Raw genomic sequence first — 24,392 nt, forward strand, 5'->3', positions numbered from 1 at the left:
ACAAAAATATTTTGTTTCTTTATATCCTTATTCCATAGGCTTTTATCTATTTTTAAACTTTTTTATTTTTTTAAACTTTTTAAACTTTTTTTGTCAAAAACTAATACACAAACACACGCATCAGCCTAGGTTTATACAGGATCAGGATCATCAAGATGTCATTCGCTGGCAGGAATTTTTCAGCTCCACTATAATGTTATGTGACTACCATCGTATATGTGGTCTGTCCTTAACTGCAATGTCGTTACGCAGCACATGACTGTAGCTAGAAGAGAGAGGGTTTTGAATGTCCTCACCACACAGAAATGACAAGTGTTTGAGCTGATAGGTAGGCTAATTACCCTGATTTAATCATTGCACAATGTACACATGTATCAAAACATAACACACTGTATCCCATAAATATATACAATTATTATGTGTCTATTAAAAACAAAATAACCCTTAAAAAGTAAAGAAATGTCTTTGGATTTTTGTGCTTTTTCAGCTAGGGATATTTAGAAGAGGTGCTGTGAGTTGACTGGCTAGCCAGAGGGGAAAGATGGGATGTTTTTTCCTCACATAGATCATAAAATGGCTACAGGCTTGATAAAGAATTGATACAGGACTTCAAATATATAGACATGTTTCAAGAGTCTCATTCTGTTAAAAGTGGAACAGCTGATAAGCTTCTGCCTGGTCTTGGCTGGCAGTTTCATCATTTATAGGCAGTAGTGAAAGGGAAAAAATTGCTAGTGAAATAGCTTGTCTGATGTGAAAAGTTTTCTGACTTTGTAGAAGAAATTTATCAGGTATTTTGATGATTGTAGTTTTGTGCAGGGATAAACCAAAGACTTAAGTGTCAACTGAATCTGGATTCAAATCCAAGGTATGTCATTAACTGGCAGAATTACCTTGAACAAATTACTTAATTTCTTTGGGTTATGAAATTTTCATTTGTGTAATAAGGAAAATATTAATTCATACCACAGAGGATTGTCGTCAGGTTTAAATAAGGTAGTGCTTGTGAAGTGCTTAGTAGATAGTAGGCACTCAAATGCTTGTTATGTTATGATTAAAAATAACTTTTTAAAAAAAGAAAAGTCAGTGAAGCCCATACAGACCCTTCTTGCTATGCTGTATTTCTCACTAACAGTACCTTGTTTTACAACCTAGATGTCTGGCATAAAAAGGAGGAACTGTCTTTGAGGAGTTAGAATCAATTGTGTTAACAAGACCAATGTGTATTTGGAATTTTAACCCTTCTGCCATTAATTAATCTGGGAGCTATGGTAATAAAATTTAAGATTTCTCTTCTCTTAAAACTGGCTATGGACTGCATCTAAATTTTCATTAAGTAGGCAATCAAAATCTTTTGTTTTTATCACAAAAGACTCATGTGGCGGAGAGAGACAGTTTAAATGAATAAGGAATGAAGTAGAATAATGATTTGGTGCATATATTCTGATAATTACTACTTCCTTTCCCCCAGCTCCCCTGCAATAAGTGAACTGTCTTTTTAAACTTCATTAACAAGGGATTACAAATTTTAATGGGGTACAATAATTCTACCTTAATTTTAGAGCAGTGTATTGCAGGTATCTGTTCTTGCTGAGTTATTTTCCTGACGTTATCCTCAATGATTCAGAAAAGTTGTTTTAGAATTGAAATAATATATAATATTGGCACCAAATAAATTTATATTTTAATTTTCATGTTAGAGATAATTAAACCTTTGCTATTGCAATTCAAACAACAGCTTATTGTGTTCTTGTGCAAAAACTAAATTCTTCTTACCAAGTTTTAAATTTTAATAGGAATTAAGGTTTTCTCAGCAGTACATGTGGCTTAGTGGATAATACACTACAAAAATCTGGCACCCAGTGCTTAACCAGATTTAAGTGCCTAAATTGACTGGGCTATAACTCAAAAAAGCATTTGGACCATTTTAACATTTTATGAAAAATCACATCTAAATAAATAGGCTTCAGCAGTGGAACTGGCAATCTTCCAAATCAGGGACCATTGTGGACACAATCCTGGCCTTTTATTCACTGGACTTGCATCTCGTCTTTGTTACATTGATTTTTTTTTTTCTTTTCCTGAATGTGTTTCATATCTAGTGATGTTTCTAAGCCTCTGAATTTGAAGAATGATAATCTATTGAAGCAATTAAGTAAACAAGATTATACAAGTTTATGCAAAATCCATTTCCAAAGTTCAAGAAAGAGCCAAAAAACTTTCTTGGAACGGTCTTGGGTATAGAAGGCACTTCTAAGTAGAAAACAGAAATTTTCCCTCAAGAGAAATTATCCTTTAAAACTGTCAAGAATAAACAAACAACAACAATTATTCTCTGGTTCTCGCCTCCCACAACACTAATAGTTCTCCAGATTGGTCCTGTGGGATAAGAGAAGCCTCTGCATTTTTGCTAAGAAATTTTGGATTTAACTTCATACTTGTAATTTTTTTCCTGTCTCATTCTGTTATCAATGATGTCCTGAGGCGTTTTTTAGCTTCTGTTTTAATTGATTCTCATACTGTTCTGTAGAGACTGCCACTGGTCATCAACTCATTCAGAGTTTAATTGAAAAAAAATATTTTTTTGCAAGGGAGTGATGTGTAGGGCAGGATAGCATTTTAACATATTTCTTTATGAGTCTCTATTTCAATATTACTTTTTATCAAGCTGATCCAAGAGGCAAAGATATGATCTTTCCATTTTATGTGTATGTGTGTATCACAAAAATAAAAGCTCAGGGAAGAGGTATAATTAAGAGAATTTTTTTTTTAATGATTAGCTTCATTCATCTCCTTGTCAGCCAATGTTTTGACCCATAAGGATTTTATCTGCAGAGAAATCATATGACAAAATGCTTTAGAATAATCCTGCCAGAGTCAGAAACTGCCTTATTTTCCACCCCATCCCTCCCACCCAGGCCGATAAAGCTTTGTCTCCTGGGACTTCAGGGGTATCTGTTCCCTGAAAACATTTCTTGCCTCTGCCAAAAAGTATAATCTAGATGGATCTCCAGGGCAATATATTTGAAAGGGCAAGAGATTTGAAGTCAGATAAATTAGGATTTCCTTGGTTTTTCCTCATGGTTAATATAAATGTTGGGGAGAAAAAAACTTTTCCTCTACCCTCTTATGCTCAGTGCTTAGGGGCCTGCAAATTAAACTAACAAAATACAAATTAATGGGGGGGAAAGGCACACGATTTTTATTAACATTTATGTGCATGGAGTTCACAGAAAGAAGTGAAACTCAAAGAAATTATTAGACTTAGAAGAGGGGGGTTGGCTTCAAAGGATAATAAATTGTTGGAGAAGTCACTAGGAAATATATGGGGGAACTAATGAAAGACAGAGACTATTTTACAACATGGGAATACTTCTTACTTTGGACTTTTCTCACTGTCCTACGCCATCTGCATGACACTTTACATTTTGCTATTCTACTCAGTCATTATTAGCGGTTCCTCATGGTCTAAGAGATAAAACAAAATTTAGTAATTTGGTACTTAAAAATCCTTTAACACAGACTGATCAGGCTTCTCTAACCATAGCGCATAAGAATGCCTTGTGGGATCTGGCCTTTGCATTTCATGCCTTTCCTGCCATCTAAGTTCCCAGTCTGTCTTCAAAGCTTCAGTCAAGATTTGCTGACCAGGAAACTCTCTGGTTGGCCTGGAACATGCAAAGTTTATACCTGGTCTCTCATTAACATATTAAGAATACCCCCTTTCTCATTCCAAAGAATCCCAGCTTGGAAGAGCAATGACTTGGTTGCCCTGCTTATGAATCTTTCTTTTCCATCTCAAACTACAATGACTATTTCCCTCTTCTGAAATCCTTTGAGACTTTTCTGTCTACAGCACTGCTTTAGCACGTAGAAAATAGCTATAATAATAATGTGCCTACTGTGTGCCAGGTGACTTAATACACTATCTTGATAATCTTTTTTTAGGATAAGGCAGACAAGACAGAAAGAGCAATTTTAAATCACCTGCCCATTGTCTCAGAGATAGTAGTAGCAGAACTTTGATTTAAACTTAGAGCCATCTGTCTCCAAAGCCTGAGCTTGCTTCTCCACATTGAGTGGCCAGCTCATCCCAGTTTTCCTGGGACTGTCCCCAGTTTTAACACTGAAAAGCCCTTACCCCAGGAAGCTCCAGAAAATGGGGTTGGTTGTTCACCCTACCACGGCATAATCAAGACTTCATTGGCCTGAACACACAATGGGTATTTCTGCTGTGGCTCCCTAGCTATATTATAAATAAGCTCCTGATATGAGAGTTTTACCCCTTTCCTCCATTTAATCCTCAGAGCCTAGCACAGTGCCCTACTGAAATGTCACTTTGTTCTCTCCCCCACCTTACTTCATGAATGTGTTTTGCTTTTATGGTTAAATTGTAATTGTTTTTGAGAAAGAAATAATGTCTTTTTTCCTGTGTCTCTTGTGCTGCCTACCACTGTGCTTCACCTCAAGGGTCTCCGCAAATGTGTGGTTGCTTAGTAAGGGAACTTGAGTCCCCTTTCTCTGAACAAATGGGTTTTAATGGCAGCCTGTTAAATCCTGCTTCACTGTTGTAAAAAATCCTTTCACTGTACCACTTTTGATCTTTCCAAAACCATCTTTCAGCACAATAGGGTACTGCACCTTGGCACAGCTACCAAGGACACATATCTGTCTTTGAATATTGCCCCTTTCCCATGCAGGCCTGTTTTAAATGCCCATAATAATTCTGTTTCCCTCAGCCTCCTGATATTTCACCCAAGAGAAATCACCCTTTAGGTTTCATTCTAACTTAAACAGATGTGAGAATGTAAAGAGAGAGTGAATTACTGTACAGACTTAAATTACAGAACTTGTGGAGACTTTGTGACTTATAGGAGTACTTAATCAACACCCATGCCACATCCATAATCCAGAAGAAATCTTTTGCTGGTATTTTTTTTTTTTCCCCTAAGCTAAGTTTGAAGACTGGTTTGGAATAGATTCTTTCCTTCTAACATGGTTTCCTCCTTTCTCCCCCAAGTCAAATGTAGGGACAAGTGGGAACCTAGTCCTTCCTAAAGTCTGAGGCCTGAGCTTTGGGGAGCTTCTAGACCTACAATGCATGCCTCCATGTTTTGCTCTACCTGTTGCAATACCCTGTCAGGTGGAGGGTCAAGGGGTGGACTGGGTGAACATATGAAATGTCATTCACTTATTGAAAATGAATTCCATTGCTGGGTCCATGAGGTTTTTTTTTGAATTTATAAAACAAACCCTTCTATACCTCATAAGAAATTACTGATTTCAGAGATTGCTGAGGAATACAACCATATCAGTAAAAGAACTTATATATTTTGGAAGCTAATCTAAAAAAAAATTGCTGAGAGATGGTGCCATCAGCAATTGTCTTATTATACAAACTCTGCATATAAGTTGAAATAATCCTCTTGTTCCCTTCAAATGGAGGTGGACAAAGCTATTAACTTTCCCTTGTCCTTATGTCCCTTCACCTATCTTTTTAAAATTTTTATTAGGTGCTTTAATGTGTGGGTTGAAATCAATAGAGGACAAGCTATTAAAAATTATTGGTTGGCTGTGGCTCCCCACTAAATATTAAAGCAGCTTGGCAAATTAGCACATACCTCCAGGCACCAGGCCTGAGAGAAATAACGATTCAGGCAAACAGACACTATAATCCAAGTGGAAAATACTGCCAGTGTGCTTGCTGCTCTGGGTTTCTTTTGGCTGCTGTTGTTCACCCTTGATATTATTCTGTTTTTCGTTTTTATGAGTGTGAGGAGACCAGAGTGGGGAGCGTTAACTGTTGGAAGGATTCCTTTTAAGGATGCATTTTATCAAGAGTTAGCTATCAGAGCAACCTGGGAGCTGTAGGAAACAGGTGTAGAAACAGGTGAGTGGAATATTGCTTATTATGGCTCTGAATTAAGTGTCTGGGAGAAGTGGAAATATTGCAGGATGCCGTGTCCTTGTACTCTCCCAGGATTTGTAAACACATCCATACAAGCAACATGAAGAAGATTGGCAGCTGGGAAGCGAAGGTAGGGGTGGAGCTGTGTAGTCAGAAATGTTATTTTCTCAGGTGAATGAAGAAAAAAAGCACAGAATAAGGCTGGTTCTGTGGGTATATGCTTCAAGCTAGAAGATTCAGGAGTGAAAATTAGTTCTAAGACAGGGAAGGGGCTGTGGGTAAAACTGAGAAATTCTCAGAAGTCAGAAGAATTTGGGTTTGAATCAAAATTCCTTTACATACCACTTGTGCTCTGTAAGTTTCACATTATGCAAGTCAACGTTTCCAGTGTTATCACTGAAAAGCAAAAGAAATAAACAAAATCCAACAATCCACCCCATTATTTTTTGGTTATGAAAAGTTAAGAATGAAATGCTATCTTTTGGGTGTACGATGAGGAATTTATAGCTTGTCATTCTGTCTCCACCCCAGTCACTCTGTAGTCTTTGCTAACCTAATCTGGGGTGTGGAAGCAAAGAATACATTTTGTACCAAGTATCATATTCAACAGGAATTTTTTATGTTTACATTTTTTATAACCTGTAATCATACTTACAAAAGTTACTAATATTTATAATAAATCTGTTCAACTAGTTCCTATTGCCCATTTGGAGGTTCTTAACTTTTTGTTCATTTTTAGGTCAAATGAATTGCGATAAGTTTTCCTCATGAAGTTCTGTGACACAGACTATCTTTATTTGCTTTTGCACATGAACAACAATTTGGCTGAGTGAATTGGCTCATGACATTTTCCTTCCAATGCTTTCACTTGCATTGCTCTGTTATTGTCTGGCATTTCATACAGCAGATGAGAGCTCTCAGGCCAATCTAACTTTTTACTGTTTGCATACTGGGTTCTGTTTTTATCTCTTAAGCAAAACTTTCCTATAGAGTATAGATAAATATTTACCTTTACAGTATAAGCAATGAAGGCTGGGTACCAAAAAGTCCCAGAAAATCATAGACATGATGCCACGAAAAGGAAGGACGAGGAAGAGGGATGGCCACACACAGGACCAGGGAGAAGGAGACCCAGTGTTAAGTTGCACAGTGATGGACTAGCCAAGTGACCCAAAAGGAAAGCTAAGCACCCAGAATAGTTCTCCTATTCCTGGGAGGCAAATCCTCTGGATGATTCTATTGATTATAATGAAATTTTATTTTTCATTCAGAATGAAAAATAATCATACACAATAAAGTAATAACAAAATCAAGATCAGACATCCTGTAACAAAGAAGATATGGGCATTTGGGTAGAAAGGGGAAGTGCTAGGGATTGAGCTGGAGGTGGGAAAGGGGCAGGCAAAGAGGAATTGTATTGCTGCTGATTTGTTAGCCAGATTCTCTTCCTTGACATTAAGTCTCTGCCAGGTCTATTGAGAGGCAAGAGCTCCTGGGAGGAAGCTGTTCCTTTTTTCGTGGAATTTGATATTTTTGCCCTGAGAATGTGTAATAGTCTTCAAAATTGGATTTTCTTTCCTTAATAAATTTTTCTCAGAAGTGTATTGTTCCACTGAGTCTTCTAGTCCCTGTATCAATCAGGATAGGCCAGACTACACTGCAGTAAAAAACAATCCCCCAATTTCAGTGGCTCATGACAAACAAGCTTTGCTTCTTGTGCCCGTCACAGTCAAATGGGAGCTTTGCAGCTGTTCTCCTCACTCTCCAGCTCATGCAGACAGAGCGAGCCCCGTCGAGACATTGCCTGTACCTGTGGCACAGGCAGAGAAAGGGCCTGGCAAACCACGTGCTGCCTCTTTTGAAGCTTTCACTGGAAAGCGACCTGTGCCACTTGTCACATTTCATTGTCCTAAGCAAGTCACATGCTCATGAATAATTTCAAGGGGGCAGTATCATGCAATTCTATTAGGTGCCTGAAAGGGGTAGAAACAGAAATACGCGTGAGCAGAGCAAATGGCCACCATTCCGTCTCGCCTCTTGTTCTTCCTTTTGTTCTTCAGAATAGTTTTTAGATTTTCTATGTTATTTTTTTAATTGTTTTTTCCCCTTAAATTTAGCAAGGCTCTAACAAGATCTATTGCTAACAATGTCAAGTTCTTCTATTATATTCTCTTATAGCACTATTGATCCATGTCACAAAAATGTTATTGATCATCTATTTTAGACAATGAGAAAAAAAGATACTAAAATGAATTTGGTAAGGATAAGTACAAAACACTGCATAAATTGTACAAATATAGTAGGAATTATGGGGTTTTTTGATGATGAGCTCATTAGGAGCTAATAAAGTGTTAAAGCTCTAAAGAAATAAATAGCAAATACAATGTCAGATTATATTATTAATACTAGAAGCAATGTCTGGATCACATGTACCAATGGTATCACTGCAGATCTCACAGGTCTGACTACTTTGGGAATATCATGGATTTTCAGAAATATGGGGACAGACTCTCCAGAAGAATACTATAGGATGATGGTGGGACTGTAAACCACACAGTAGGAAATGCTTATGAAGACTGGAAATGCTTAGCCTGAAAAATTAAGGCACGAAATACATTTAGTGCCACTCTTGAGAAGAAAGGTAGCTTCAGTGGATGAAGTTTCCAGGGAGGTACATTTCCACACTGGTGGAAAGAGCACAATTTCATAGTTGGAATAAATATTGGCTGCAAATCCAATCAAGCAATATCCTAGCAGTGTGAGACCTTGGGAAAGTTATTTAGTCTCTTAGAACCTGGATTTTCTCATCTGTAATATAGGGGTAATAAGATCTATTTTATATGCTGTTCTATCCACAAACTATTTTGACAACTATTGAGCACTTGAAATGTGGCTGATCCAGACTGAGATGTGCTGTAGATGTGAAACCCACACCTGGTTTTGAAGACTTAGTATGAAAAAAATTGTAAAAATCTCAATAATTTTCATATTAATGACATGTAAAAACAATAGTATTTTGGACACATTGCATTAGACTAAATATATTATTAAAATTAATTTCACTTTTTTTGTTACTTTTTAAAACATGGTTACTAGAGCATTTTAAATTATGTGTACAACTTGCATTATATTTCCAGTGGACAGAGTTGTTATAAAGTTTAATTATCCATATCTCTCTAGAAGCTTTTATGTCTGTAGACATTCAGAAATTTTGTACTTTCAAATATAATTTTTCATATTTGTGGGTTAGTTTTACCTTAAAAGTTAGTTACTAAGTTAGACTTATTAAAGAATGACCCCGTCCCAGCCCATTTAATTGAGTTGGCTTCCAAGGACACTAGAACCCATTTGTGTTGAATTAAAGGAGGGGAAGCCTAGGGGAATGGGAGTCTGTTCTGCAGGGCTAGAAAAAGAAGGTGTACAGAGGAACCAGGGCAGGGAGGGCTGAGGGCACATCTGTTGAAAGGGGGCTTTTACCCTCAGCATCTTAGAGGAGTATATTCACCAACCTTGTGTACGTGTCCGATGGCCCTGGTCCTGGTATCATGGGTAAAGTCAAGATCTCAAGATCTGCCTCTCTGAGTTAATCCATTTTGGTCTCTGCCTGTTAGAGTGTCTATTCTTGTATTTTCTATGATGATACTGTTGGCAAGGCAGATCTCGCAGAAGCTTTTGGGGGAGCTATGGAACTGAGAAAATGCAAATGCATTTTCTGTGAATGAAAGGAAATAAAATAAAATAAACAAGAGCCTAAGATAGGGATGTTGAAAGAGGGTTGTAACCGTAGGTTTTTAATTATTTGCCACTGAAGTTCAAGAATTACTCTCAGGTTTAAATACAAATATATAGTGGTGCATATCCTACAAATACATGTGGAAGTGACTCTTTCTCTTTTCATTAGAAGCCCAAACATCATTCTAATCAATCTCCTTGCATTTGGCCTCTCCCTCTTCCAACCCAACCTGTACGTTGCTTCTACATTAAACTTCCTGAAATTCCACGTTTGCTCCTACATGCTCTTGCTTAGTCTTCAATTGCTCCCCTTTGCCCAGGTTAGAAAAAGTCTAAACATTTTAGTCTGGCAATCAATAGGCTTTCATACTTGAAGCCTAATTGCCCTTTTTAGCCATAAACCTTGATATTTTCCCATCCAGCTGACCTTTCTGGTAGATCCGTTTTCCTGCTGTTTACTTTTCACTCATGCCAAGTTTGTTGCAGGTCGTGTGTTTCTCCGGGCTGCTTGTCCTCCATGGGTTGACTTGGTGATCCAGGCTGCTTTGTTCTTCTGGCCCTACTGTGTCTACATTCCACCCTCATAGCCTCTGCTCTCTCTGTGGGCGGGAGAGTGTGGCAGATGGACAACTCACACCTACTCTCCTGTCACTTCTGTGCACAGCCCCTTCAGCCAGAACCAGTCATGGGGCCCTGCCTTGCCTGCAGGATGGGCTGGGAAACGTGCTGTTCCTGTGTGACTCAGAAGGGAACTGGAGATTGGTGATTATGTCGGCGATAACAGAATCAAGGTTGTGGTCAAATAAGGTTGGAAGACTTTGGGTTGACCAAAGTTATACAATTCTCAGTGTTATGAATTCTCAGTGCTCTGCTTAAACTGCTGCGGATGACCAAAATAGAGATATGGTAGGCCATCTGCCTTTCCTATGCTTGTATAAGTCATTCTCGTGAAGGAACCACAGCTCTGCAGAGCACACTTGGGAGATGCTGTTCTCCCTCTCTCTATGAAGACCAGGTGTTCCCTGCATAGTATCAAGGATTTGGATATGGTAGGGTGAGCAAAACAAACAGGACTTCTCCCAAAAGAGGTTTCTGTCTAGGTGCATCTCAGGTTGGATAATGCCCAAGGCCGGTGTGCCTTCTTGTACACAGCTGGATGGAACACAGGTGGGTGCTGCTGCCCCTCAGAGGGAAATACAAGAAAATTGTCTTCAAAACCCCTGGCCTATCATTTTTGTACCCTTCACGACACTGTAGTATCCATTTCAATTCTGATATCCGAAGTTGTGCTTTATTCTTTTGTTCCCTAGTAAAACCTGGAAGAATTGGACTTCAGGTCATTCCTACTGATTTGTGACTTTGACCATGTGTAGCTTTCAAGCAAGGAGTTGCAAGCTCACAGAAGGATTTGTAGGGGTAGTGTGAGGAGGGGCATGGAGAGAGGTGCTGGGGAGTAAAGGGAAAGTATTTTCCTTGAAATGTAAGCCATCTGAAGCTTGCCCTGGAGGTTGCTATGGACTGCATGTGCCCCCTAAAATTCACATACTGAAGCCCTAATCTTCAATGTGACTATATTTGGAAATGGGGTCTGTAGGAGGTAATTAAGGTTAAGTGAGGTCATAAGCATGGAGTTCTAATCCAATAGAGTTGGTGGCTTTATAAGAAGAAGAAGAGAGATTGCTCTGCTGCTCTCTGCATGTGCTTAGAGGAGGGCCATGTGAGGGCTGCAGCAAGAAGGTGGCTGTCTGCAAGCCAGGGAGAGAGCCCTAATTAGAAAGCAAACCTTTCATGACCTTAATTGTGGATCTTCCAGCCTCTAGAACTGTGGAAAAGAAATTTCTGTTGTTTATGCCATCCAGTCTGTACTATTCTGTTACAGTAGCCCGAAGACACTGATATAATAGACAAAAGCTGTTTTCTCCTCTCTCTAAAGCAAGGGAATTTGGTTCTGTGGCATTGTTGGAGGTGACATGCTTTAGATACTGAAGACTGAATTATTTGGGATCCATTGACCGTGGCTTCTTCCAAGCTTAGCTGCAGGATTGAGCCCACGTCACCCAAGCTCAAGTCCATTCTACTTCAGCCTCCCCAGCTGTTGCCGCTTCGACAGCAGGGCAAGACTGAGAGAGGACCTGGGGCTGGGGCTGGGGCTGGGGCTGAAGATGAGGGAGTTCACAAGCAAATTGCATTTTAAGGTCATAGTGAAGAAAGAAGAAACTGGAAGAAGAGAGTTCCTTATTGTCAGGGAGTAACATTCAAACCTTGTTATGACATACACGAGGTTTCCGGGGTGCCTGCATGGCCAAGCTCATACTTTATCAGAGGAATTAGTGACACTGATTATAGATGTTGGAGAATTTGAAGCTTAGGAAGGAAAATTGCCAAAAGTTTTATTTGGCCATATAAAAATAGTACTAAAAACATTCATTTATGTGGTTACTTAGCATTTATGCCTTTGTCATGTAGCAAAGTAAATTTTATGCATCATATTAAATTGGTGTCGAATTAACTCTGTAAACGGCCTTTGATTAAACTTCAGTTAGTGTCCTAGAGTTCACGATTTAAAAAAATTGCAGTGAACTTTGATGTGCACTCTCCTCTCGTCACTGACTCAGCGTGTATCTTACAAGTTTTGCATGTGCAGCATTTATTTTGCCTGCCCAGATACACCAGAAACAAACTAAAGAGAAGTTATATTCCTCTTTTGATTCCCTTCTTATATCTAACACCTAGCAGACTCTGAATAAATATATATTCAATACAAAAAATAGTATGTATTAATATAACAAAATCTAATTTTGTTGTTTGTACTTAGTTTCTTTTATAAATATGATTTATAAACCCATTGTTTTCTTTGCCTTTTTTTATTTCAATAGATTTAGGATATATGAGTGTTTTTTGTTACATGGATGAATTGTATAACGCAGAAGTCAGGCTTTTAGTGGACCTGTCACTGGAGCAGGTCCTCCTCCCACCCTTCCCTCTTCTTCGTTTAAATGTCAAAATAGAATTTTTTTAAATAGAAATATTTTTTTGAATCAAAGCATAAAAAGTGACTTCAGATGTTATTGAATTCAGCCCTTCGATTCTGGATTGAATTGTGCTTTTAAACCAATCGGTCGGTTAAGTCTAAAAATAAACAATTTAGAAATATTGTTTTCATATATCCTAATGTCTTGCCAGAACAACAGATTTGCAATTCTCAAAAAGATCATTTGCCATGGCTCTTAAATATTACCACATTGAATATCGTTTTTTATAATGCCTTTGTCAATTCTTCTGGGCATTCACTATATTCTGACACTTTCAGGAAACTTTGTTTATACATCACTCGTGACCATTATATCTTGCCTTTAATGGTATTGGCTTTGTGATATAGTGAGCAGAAATGTGAACTTCTTAAGAACAAAGGTTGTTTTTGCTCTTGTGTCTGGGTAAAATATCTGCTGATTTCTGGGAGTTCCCTTGGCTTAAAAAATAATTAATTTATTAATTTTTAAGATGACAAAAATTGTATCTATTTATGGGGTACAACTTGATGTTTTGATTTATGTGTACATTGTGGAATGGCTAAATCAAGCTAATTAACATCTCTTCATCTCACATACTGTTTTTTTGTGATGAGAGCACTTGAAATCTACTCTCTTAGCACTTTTCAAGTATGCAATATGTTGTTATTAACAATAGTCACCATGATGCACAATAGAGCTCTTGAACTTATTCCTCCTCTAACTGAAATTTTATATCCTTTGACCTGCGTCACCTCAATCCCCTTGGAGTCCACTCTTGTAGGCAGTATCCTGACACAGGCAAGATCATCTCAGGTGTTAGGTCTTCTCATTTACTTCCTAGTCTCTCTTCACTTTCATGACACCTTTAAACTAAAAAGGTTAAGGGAAGTGAACTATGAAACAAAATTTATTTTCTCTGAAAAAAATTATATATATCATTATTGGTAATATGCCTTTTACTGTGATATATGATCTATATAACATTTTCATCGGTTTATGTTTTGGTCACATTTTAATTCCAAGTTTTAGTTCCATTTTAGATATTCTAGTCCTTGTAACCTCCACCCCCTGCCGCCACATCCTTGCTGGCTGGTTCTGATCACTGACATTCAAATTCAAAGGTCATCTCAGCCAGACCAGTACTGACCTCTCATACTAATAAAAGAAAAAAAGCAACTACAACAAAAAAACTGTTTTTCTGCCAAGTTACTCTGTGGCTTAGTTGTGTGTCATTTTCTTTATTGAAGAAAAACATCAGAAATTGCCTTATTAGTATCTTTTTTCTTTGTTTACACACACTGGAATGTAAAGCTCCATGACAGGTCCTTGTCTCTCTGGTTTCAAGGCCGAAGCTCAGAGCCTGAAATCGTGGCTGTCACACGTAAACCTCCCTTTAGTGTACGTTAAGTGAAGGGAGTATGAAACCATGCTCCCCAAATGTCAATGAATCTGAAGGGATGTTTGAGGATATGGTGGGGGATGGGTTATCATAAATGATAAACCAACTCAAGACTAAGGGAGCCTCTGCTAAAATCCTATTAAACTAAACGAAGGCCTGAGGGCTTCTCTGGAATGGCAGCTGCTCTCATTTCAGAAGGGGCCTAGCTTCTCATTCAGCCCAAAGCCCCATGCACGCTTTCTCCCCCATAGCTCATTCCTTCTATAATCCTTTTTGATGGAGTTCCTTGCTTCTGCCCAGTACAGCTACATTTCTTTCATGGCTGGGCTGACTGCCAATGGCCCAGATAAAGGCAGAAACTGGAGTGGAATATTCTGTTCTGGGATAGCTTTCACCTTCCAGCTGCCTGAGATTGTGTTATCTTCCGGGAGAGTGACAGTCTGCTCTTGTCCTGGGGGTGGAGAGGTATTTCCACACTCTAATAACATCCTAATAGCATCCTAGCATGTCTAGGCTGGAGAGGGAACAGATCCTTAAGCAGCATGGGAAGGAATCGGTCTTCCTGGAATCAGGATATTCTAGCTTCCCCATTTGTGCCATTCATCCTTTAGCTACTCAATGATAAAGTTTTACTACCCATGCTTGAATTTCTTTTCCTGTGCAGGAAGTGACTTCTGGGATCCTCTGAGTAATAATGATAGAAAGATAATTTTCTTCAATCTTTCACTTAGACATCTTGGTAAAGTGGGGGACAGAGGCAACTAACTCCTGACTCCAGCAAAGCTGAAATTAAGGCCATTTGAAGTCGTCCAGTTGGAAAATAATATTAGAGCTTGAGAGAGAGTACATAAAAATTATGAATGGTGAAACCCTAGGGGTATAATTTCTGCAAGTGGCCAGGCCAGTTAAAGAAAGGTTCTCTCTTGGGCCCTGGCCCCTGGCACCCCTGCCTGAGGGCCTGGGGACGCCGGGAGTGGAGATGGCATGAGATGTGGGAGGAGAGGGCCTTGCGAGGCACATGAACATGGTGTCTGACGCCTGAAGAGTGTGTTCAGTGTTGAATCCTTTAATGTGATTCAGCCTCTCTTCATCTTTATAATATTTTAGAACAAATATCTTAAAGGAACATTAAAAGACTCTATTTTGCAGGGACTAGAAACAAAGCCAACTGCCTCTTTCTCAACCAGTTTTCTTAGGTGTGGCCGTTTTATGATTTCAGACTTTCCTATGGTCTGTTTCTTACATTTACATTTTGGTCAATCTTCCTGACATTCCCAAACTACTATTCTGGAGGGGATAAAAAGCTAATTTGAGTTTTCTGCTATTCAAGGCATTTTTTTTTTTTTCACTTACAAAATTACCTTGTATCTCCCATTCTTGCAAAATGCTAGCAACCCAGATATTGTTGAGAATATTTTTAGAGAATTGACCTTTCTAGGTTGTTAAACTCTTTCAGCTCCTGGAAAAATAGATTACTTTAGATGAGGGCGAGAGGGCTGATGGAAGTCTTAAACCCACTACAATTCCCACTGCTAATGATTTTTATAGGTGCCTCTCTCTGGCTTCATTGTTAGAATGAATAACGAAGGGAGGGAGAATAGACTCCCTTGGTTGTTTGTCCTCATGCATATTGATTCATAAAACTAAAGACCTCAAGGGAACATTGTGAGATAAAACCCTTCATCCGCCTGCCTCCGGGGAAGAATTCATTCGGATACCTCAAGACAGAAAGTCCAGGGCACCTAACCGTCACCCTAAGAAGCTCTGCACTTCCTTTAGAAATATGGCCCAGTGTCTTATCAATCCTTGTAGACAGATGATTCTTCATAAACTCTAACGTAAATAATTCCAAAACTAGGTAAAAAATGTTTTTGTCTTCTGTTTCCCCAATTTCTTGTGAGAATGATTGGCATCTAGTGGGCACTAAGTACCTTTTGAATAAATGAATACACTGAATAAATAAATAAAAGTTAAGTTATTCAACTGAGAAGGTGGCATAATTATTTAAGTTAAGGTGGCATAATCATTCAAGTTACCAAGTATTATTGAGAATTTATTCTGTGCATAATCGCTGTTAAGGAACAGTATGGAATTCAAAGATATAAAAAAGGAATAGAGTTTGTAAACTCCAGATTTTGACTTTTATTATAACCTAATAAGGGTGTATCTATGTACACAAGTAAGCACAATCCAAAACAGATTATAAAAGATATAATCCAAAGTATAATTAGATAGCATGAAGGGAAGGCATGTATTTATGTTTGGATGGATAAAAATGGCCTAGAAGTAAGATTATGAGGGGTTTTGAATTACTGGTAGGACTTGGAGGTTTAAGGCCTTTTTAGGAAGAGGAGATGCCCAGCAAAGGTGTGGGAGCAGGAAAATGCAGGATTGAACCCAGAAACATGACATAGTCTAGTGGGTCTTAAGAGCCATGCATGTTTGTGTGTGTGTGTGTGTGTGTGTGTGTGTGTGTGTGTCTGGTGATGGTAGTGATGGAATTGGCAGAAATAGGAGAAAAGGGCTGGGCAGGTTTGCTGGGGCCCCTAAAGACAGCTGCCAGAGAGTTCAGAGCAGGAAGAAAATTATCCATGTCGTCTAATACTATGTTGGGGGCACTATGAGACCTGGAATTTTTGTCTGTTTTGTTTACTGTTATATCTGCTGCCCCTGGAACAGTGTCTGGAACATACTTGTCACTGGCTAAATATTTGAATGAATATAAAATATAATTACTCTGAGGATGGCAAACATAGGTCATGCTTTTGTGAAACTGTTCAACTCCTATGTTGTTTACATTTTCTCTGACAGAGTCAACATTCAAACTGGAAAAGATAGAAGAGTTATCTCTAAAGGGTATTTTAGGTCAAGGCAGTAAAACAACATCTAGTCTCTTGGAATAATTGCATATTTTTGGGCTACTGAAAAATGATACATTTGGGTACTGAAATAATTTCAGATATAATTCCACAACTATTGTCGCTAATTTTTTGAGAACTCATGAAGAATAGCAAAGGTGACAGGAAAATGTACTCACTGGTATTGCCTCAACATTTAAAAAGCAAATTCTACCAAGCAATATACTAAATCTTGGTTGATGGCTAAATTCTAGAATTCTAAATTATTATTAAGAGGATTATTTACAAGCACTTGGAGATGCTGACTGCAGTAGTTAGGTTTGGCCACTCCTAGTTGGAAGGTGGGTAGAGAAAGAAGCCGTGGCTGAGAGATAGGTCATAGGTATAAGTGTGTTCAAGCTACAGACTTTACGAACAACACAGCAGCGGTGAAATTAGCATGGTGTATAGTCATCAGAAATAACATGAGCCTTCTAGACCAATGGTTATATATACACCAGTAAGGCAGTGGTCAGTTTGTAAATGAGTTAAATTCTGCAAGCATATTGTATGGCCGTACAAACAAAGAATGATTTGTAGTTGGAAATTACCCCTGAAACCATAGTCTGGGAAATGGATATATACATAGTATTAAATAATAGAAGCTCTAGTCAGACTAATTTAAATTAGTTCCTAACATAGCTTCAAATATATGATCCAGGCTTTACCACAAAAGCCTCCATTTTGGGGGGTTATTGTGAGGTTCACATAAGTTAGTGCTTGGAAAGCTCTGAGAACAATGCCTGATAGAAAGTAAGTATTCAATTGTTGTCTATGGTTGTTGTTACAAAAAACATTAAACATCTTTCAAATAAAATATTCATAAAAATTTCACTTGTAATTAGAAAAAGGCAAGCATCTTACATTTCATGAATTAGAAAGGGGAAATGGGCAACAGTGAAAATATTTATTGATTTCTGTAATTTATAGGTATATTCTGGTAACAAACATTTAGTGTGCCTCTATCTGCCAGCACTACCCTGTATGCTAGAGATGGAGAAATAATTAAGACATTCTTAAGGAGCTTAACCTAATGTCGGATTTGATGCTTCTGGCATCTACAACACTGAAAAGACTTTATTGCACATATTTGATTCATAACTGTCTTTGTTAGATCATAAGCTCCTTGAGGGGCAAAATGTTTCTTTCCTTTCCATTTTTACATCTCTGACACCAAGGCAGCAGTGTGCCAATTCATATACGCTCAAACACGAATGCTGACTTCTGATCACCTCAAAATAGACTCTGCAGAGCTATAAATACCTTGAAATGCAGAATGTGACATAATATTTTTTAAAATGCATAGCTGAGCTTGCAAGAAAGAAAAGAATTCTCCAGTTGCCAAGTTTGAAGATTGGAAGCCAGAGCTATTAGCTCATGCTACAGCTACTCTGACTGAGGGTGCTGGTCTCAGCAACAAAGCACTTGTGTTTTAAGAGATCAAGGAGTGAACTATTATAGGTACTATAGTATGGACTTCATAAAGTGGAAGATTAAATCCAGAGGAAGGATTGCTAGACAAGAAACAACTGTGAGCCAAGAAACTGGCTAAATATAAATAAGCATTGCCTGTTATTATTTATAAAGATTATTTGAAGGACAAAGAAGCAAGGTGATTAAAATATAGACAAAAATAGCATACAAACACTTGGGAAGCCTGGGGCAATGGCCTCAGTGGATCCCAGGTGTCTGGGGAGAACCTTAACTGACCAGCAATTCCAACCCACCCATGCAGACCCTGGGCCACTGAAACATAACCCTGGCTGAGTGACTGGGAGTCAGCAGTCCCCACACTGGTGGAACAGCCCCCCCATATAGGCAGCTGTGCCTCCCAAATCCCCAGAGCCAGTTCTGAAGCTCTCATCATGCCCGAGGCTGAGGCTCTGCCCCTGTAGCTCCAGGGCCCCCACTGGGCCTGTGACTCCACCCCTGAGACTCCAGAGTTGTGCCTGGACCCAAAGACCCCACCACTGAGTCCCCACCACTACTGATGGGATGGCAGAATCTCCCCAAGGTGCAACACTTCACTCTGGCTCCTCCTCTCTTGGCTCTGGGTTAATAGGATTGCAGGGCACCCGTTCTCCTTTGCTGGGAACTCTCTCGAACCAAGTCCAGGAGTGATGGCTGTTCAGGGCTGATTGTCCTGAGTGAAGTGCAATAAACATTCGAGTGCAGGAGTCTTTTTGATGAAAAGTCTTCTTTTCCTTTGGGTAGATACCCAATAGTGGGATTGCTGGATTGAGTGGTAGATCTACTTTTAGTTCTTTGAGGAATCACATGTGCACAGAGGGAAGTAAAATTCAGTGAAAATCAACCAGGGAGGAGGGGGAGGAAGGGAGGGACAAAAACCTACCTAACGGGTACAGTGAGCACTATTTGGGTGATGGGCACACCTATAGCTATAACTCAAGCATTACAAAAGTGATCCATGAAAGCTAAAACATTTGTACACCCTTAAGATATTATGAATTTTAAAAAAGTGAAAAATCAAAACAAAATAGCATATAGAATAATAGGAAAAGGCATGTTCAGAAGGACGATAGAGACATTGTTCAAATTTAGACTTTGTTGGGTCAAGTATGCAATCTAAAGATTTAAAGGTAACTTTTCATAATAGATAATGTAATTTCCAAGTCAGTAAAAAGTAAAAAACAAAAAAAGATTAATGAAAACTCAATAATCAACAGAAGAAGGACAAAAAGGAAAAAAAATGGTAAATTGCAAACATTAAATAATGTAGTAGGAATAAATCCCAATCACAATTTTTAAATAAAATGAGTGCAGATGGCTTAAATTTGCAATTAAAAGTAGGGATTTTCAGACAGGATTTCAAAAATCTAGGATACATTTATATAAAGACATACTTATTAAAAAAGGGGCTCAGAAAAGTTGAAAAAAAGTGGGGAAAGATACACAGAGGCTGAGTGAGCTAGTGGCATTTCTCCCTGTTCTCTTACCTCGGGAAGCTGAGCCACCAGAGAGCTCTCTGAATCCCAGTCCTTCCAACACATTGACTTGTTAGGGTTCTATAAAGGCCGTTTGGAAGATTTGTCTCAGCGGGATGCCTAGGAAAGTCTGCTTCAGTTGTAATATCTTAAAAATGGATGTCTTCTGATTGGCATAAATCTATTCAGGCCCTTCTGGATTTCCCAGTGCAAATGTCTAACGTGCTTGGAATTATGGTCACCTCAGACAGCAGTGAGTGCTGCCGAAAGCATCTTGACTATCCATCATTGGACAGGAGGAGGGATTTTTAAATGCCTTGTACATCTGGCCTCCTCTCCTGACCCCATTTTTACAGGCAGGAATTGAATATGAGCCACACCACTGACACTTAGGAGCTCTTTCAGCATTTTAATTTCTAACTTCATCTAGTTTCATCCTGAGCCTGTGCTCAACACTTCTGTCATTCCACTTCATTGGGTATAATGTTTATTTTACTTACATGTATTTGTCTTCATAATGTATTTAAGTTGGGGGGCCAGGGAAGGTAACTGCACTCATGAATTCAGCAAATATTTCCTGGATACCTGTTTTATGCCTGGCCCTCTTGGAGGTTGTGGGGGTGCAATGGCAAAGCCAGCAGTCTCATTCTCAGCCTACCTTCTGGTGGATAGCTACAGACGGCACATAGGTGCTAAATGAGCTGGTGACAAGTGCTATGTAGGAAAATAAAGCAGGATAAAACAGATAGGGAGCTGCTGGGGTGGGGAATTTTGTTTACACTGGACACTCAGTGGAGATCTTCCTGGCATGTGGCAGGGAGACAGAGAGGTAAGAGATGGAGCCCTGAGCAATCTGGGGAAAGAGCATTCCAAGCAGAGACAAAAAGAAATACCAAGGTGCTAAGACAGGAGCTTGCCTGGCATTTCGGAGGAAGCATAGGGAGGCTGGTTGAAAAGAAATGAAAACTAGGATAGTAGAGGTTGAGATCTAAGAGGAAGCCAACCTAGAAGGGAACTATTTCAGCATTTTGATTTCTAACTTTGACCTTGTTTCCAAGGTCAATTTCTACCAACCTCAGTTTCTTCATCTTTGATTTTTGCCCTTTAATGAAATTCAAAGCCACTGGAGTGTTTGAGCAGACAAGTGACAAGATCTGACTTAGCTCTGAAAGATCCCTCTGGCAGTAGCTCAGCAGTGTTTATACCCTCCACTGGATGAAGCATACTGTTTTACATAGAGGAGGTTGATTAAATAAATACACTAAATTAAAAGGAAAGACTAATTTTCTAGGATCATTTCTATGCACTCTTATTCTGGATGTACCAGCAACATGTGCAATGACATTTAAAATGGCTCCAAATACTTATTATTGACATAATAAGTAAGGAGTAAACACCTAAACCAAAATAATGAAGTCTTATTTTTCCGTTTTTTTTTTTTTTTGGTCCTTCATTCCTTATTTATCATGAAGTTGAGAGAGTAAAATGTATTATTGCATCAAGTTATGAGGGTATATGTTCCATTATTTTTAAAATAGGCTGTTAAAATCTGAGGTGAATCATAATTAAGTCAAAAAATAAAAGATAAACTTCAACATATATCTGAAAATAAATAAAACCTTTGCTATCAATGACCATCAGTTCTGAAAATATTGATTGTTCGTAGTTACATCCAATTTGAAATACAAATAGAAAATGATTTTTCTTCCTGATTGCCTGAATCTGATGATATATCAGAATACCAAAACATTCCCTCTCTTTTCTTTTTGACTGTTTGGTAATTTTATATTTCTGTACACTTAGGAAGTTTATTGGAATGGAAGGCGAAATAGATTTGATACATGTTGTTAGTAGATCATGGTGCTTCTTTTGCCCTGTAGTCGAAGGGAATTACCTTTTGGTGGCAGAATATTTTCCTCCACATGTCCCTATCTTCTCAAGATATTTTATTTTAATCAATTTAGTTCCACACATACTGACTGGCACATTTTGCCATTAGCTGTTTTAGGTTATAGCGTAGATGTAGGTGAATGAAAAGGGCAGTTGTGGAGACCTAACAGTCTAGAGTTCTTCTGAGAGAGAAATTTTAAAACAAGAAGGATTCAATTAGATTTCAAGATGGCTTGTCAAAAACATGCTGCCAATAAACCGTGGAAGTGCAAACAGCACACTGTGGAGCCCAGAGGAAAGAGATAAGGTTGGCAAAATTGCTGACTGAGCTTAAAAAAAAAAAAAAAGCCAAAGGGATTAAAGGGAATAAAAGCTTTTTCAAATACATTGGAAAAAGAGATACACCAGAAAGTAGGACTGCAAATGAACGGGGAGGCAGAAATCTATGTTAACTAAAGTAGCTCAAGACTGAACTGCTTTTAAAAATCTGTGTCTGACAAGGCGAACACACTTTGGGCAATTGGGACGTAATGAAGACCTGGTTTATTAGAAAATGGTTTAGGCAGCTGACGGCATTTCTGCATACTAATGGGCAGAACTCAGAATCCTCAAACACGCCTGCTGCTACCTGTACTAAAATGTCTATAAAGTAATTTGCCATGTAAGCTACTACCTTTATCCAGGAGTGAAACCTGATTTTGCCTTCAGCTCCTGAACACCTCCATGAAATTGCAAAATCAAGTAGAATGTGTGAAGTCTCCAAGGACTGATAAAAATACAGGGCTATCAAGCCTGTGAGTGTTAACCCTACACTTTCCACTGGCTTCCTCAGTGTCACTGTAGCCTCCGTACACATCTATTTCCTGGTGCGTTGTAAGGATGAGTATACTCACCCACTAAAAATATGTGGCTCAAGATAGTCTAGCATGTGTCATAAATATAAAGTGTTTGTGAAATACACAATTAGGAAAGATAATGGATTCTAGTCAATAAGGATTAAGTTATTGAGTTCAGTCAACCCACAGAGGCAATGTGGGTAAGTGGCTAAGTGCAGTCTATGTAGACGAACTGCCTTGGTTTGAACTTCTGTCTTAACTATTTACAAGCTGGGTAACCTAGGGCAAGGGACTTACCTGCTCTGGGCCTTCTTTTCCTCATTTGTAAAATTAGACACATCTATTGTAAGGATTATATAAGGCAAGACATGTAGTGCTCAATAATGCCAGTTATTATTATCAGAGCAAAATCTCCTTATACTGGAAGAGAGAATGCTGGAATTCCAAGACCACATTTGTGGAAGTGAGAAGAAAGTGAGCTTGCAACAGTTGAACCTAAAGCATATTTCTAAGAATATAGTAACTATATATAGAAGTTGAATCAGCGTAATCTGAACAATGAATGCTGCAGAGTCTGGCCTGTGTCTACAGCCCTCAAAGGTAAAGATTAAGCACTGAACTTTGCTTTATTCAGAAAGCTAACTGAGAAGTGCAATAAGACTGAAAAATTGCAATCATGTTTGGCAACCATAAGATGGACCATGAACTCATAAAGCTCATTGAGATCTTGGGAAGTTATGTAGTTGAGTGTTGATGTAATCCATATTGAAGGCATTAAAGGTCATGTATTTGTTTTCTCCACACCTGTACATGCAGGAAGACAGTACTAGATGCCTTTCACAATAGTCAATTTACTTGCTCAAGGGCACTCAGTGTAAGGAACAGAGCAAGACTCTGCTGTTGGTCATGGCTCATATACTCTGTGGTTGGGGAACCCCTTAAAAGATGCCAGAAAGAAGAGTCCTTGCCACAGAGAACTGGAAACTTCAATGGCCCCAGAACTTGAGGGGGTACCCTGAGAGCTCTAGGAACCAGTGGAACTCAAGAAAACTGCCTATCAGAATTGGGACCAGGAGCACTTATTCTTTCATTCATTCAACATATATTTATTGAAGTTCTATGGGCCAGGCACTGCTCTAGGCATCTAGAAACAGGGAACAAAACAGACGTTGGTCCCTGCCTTGAGGAAGCTGGCTTTTCTTTGATGGTGGGGGTGGGAGAGACACCAAGCAATAAACAATAACTTGATTGTCTTATGATTTTATGGGATTTGAATTTATGGACATGACCGAGTGATGACATGGAGATGCCAATGCCCTTGAAAGAAGAATTTATTGCTTACACTTTCTGAGAGGAGGATGCATGCCATGCCACAAAGGGCATCCCGGGCTTTCTGTCCACTACCTGAAATATCCCATTGAAAAGATCCCTCTACCAATACTGGCAGGAACAAAGCCTGGGGATCCTGGAGTGAACCCTCATTTCTTTTATATGAAGGTCATTTCCAGATAAAAAGGAATGAGGAATGTCTTCTCTTCCCCATGATGAGGTAATAATGTGCCTTGAACTTCCTTAGCTTCTTGATCCATTTGGACACTCATCATTTACCTCTCTGCTTCCTACTGGGGGAGAGTGCAGGTTGGACATTAAGACAATTAATATACAGACTTCGTAGGCAGACAAGACCTAGTTCTAATCTCAAGTCTGCAAGTAATCTAACTACTTTAAGCTTTGATTTCTTTATTAATGAGATGGAAATGATCATATATACCTA

The sequence above is a fragment of the Lemur catta genome, chromosome 13 (genome assembly GCF_020740605.2).
Source record: "Lemur catta isolate mLemCat1 chromosome 13, mLemCat1.pri, whole genome shotgun sequence".
Taxonomy (NCBI): Eukaryota; Metazoa; Chordata; class Mammalia; order Primates; family Lemuridae; genus Lemur; species Lemur catta.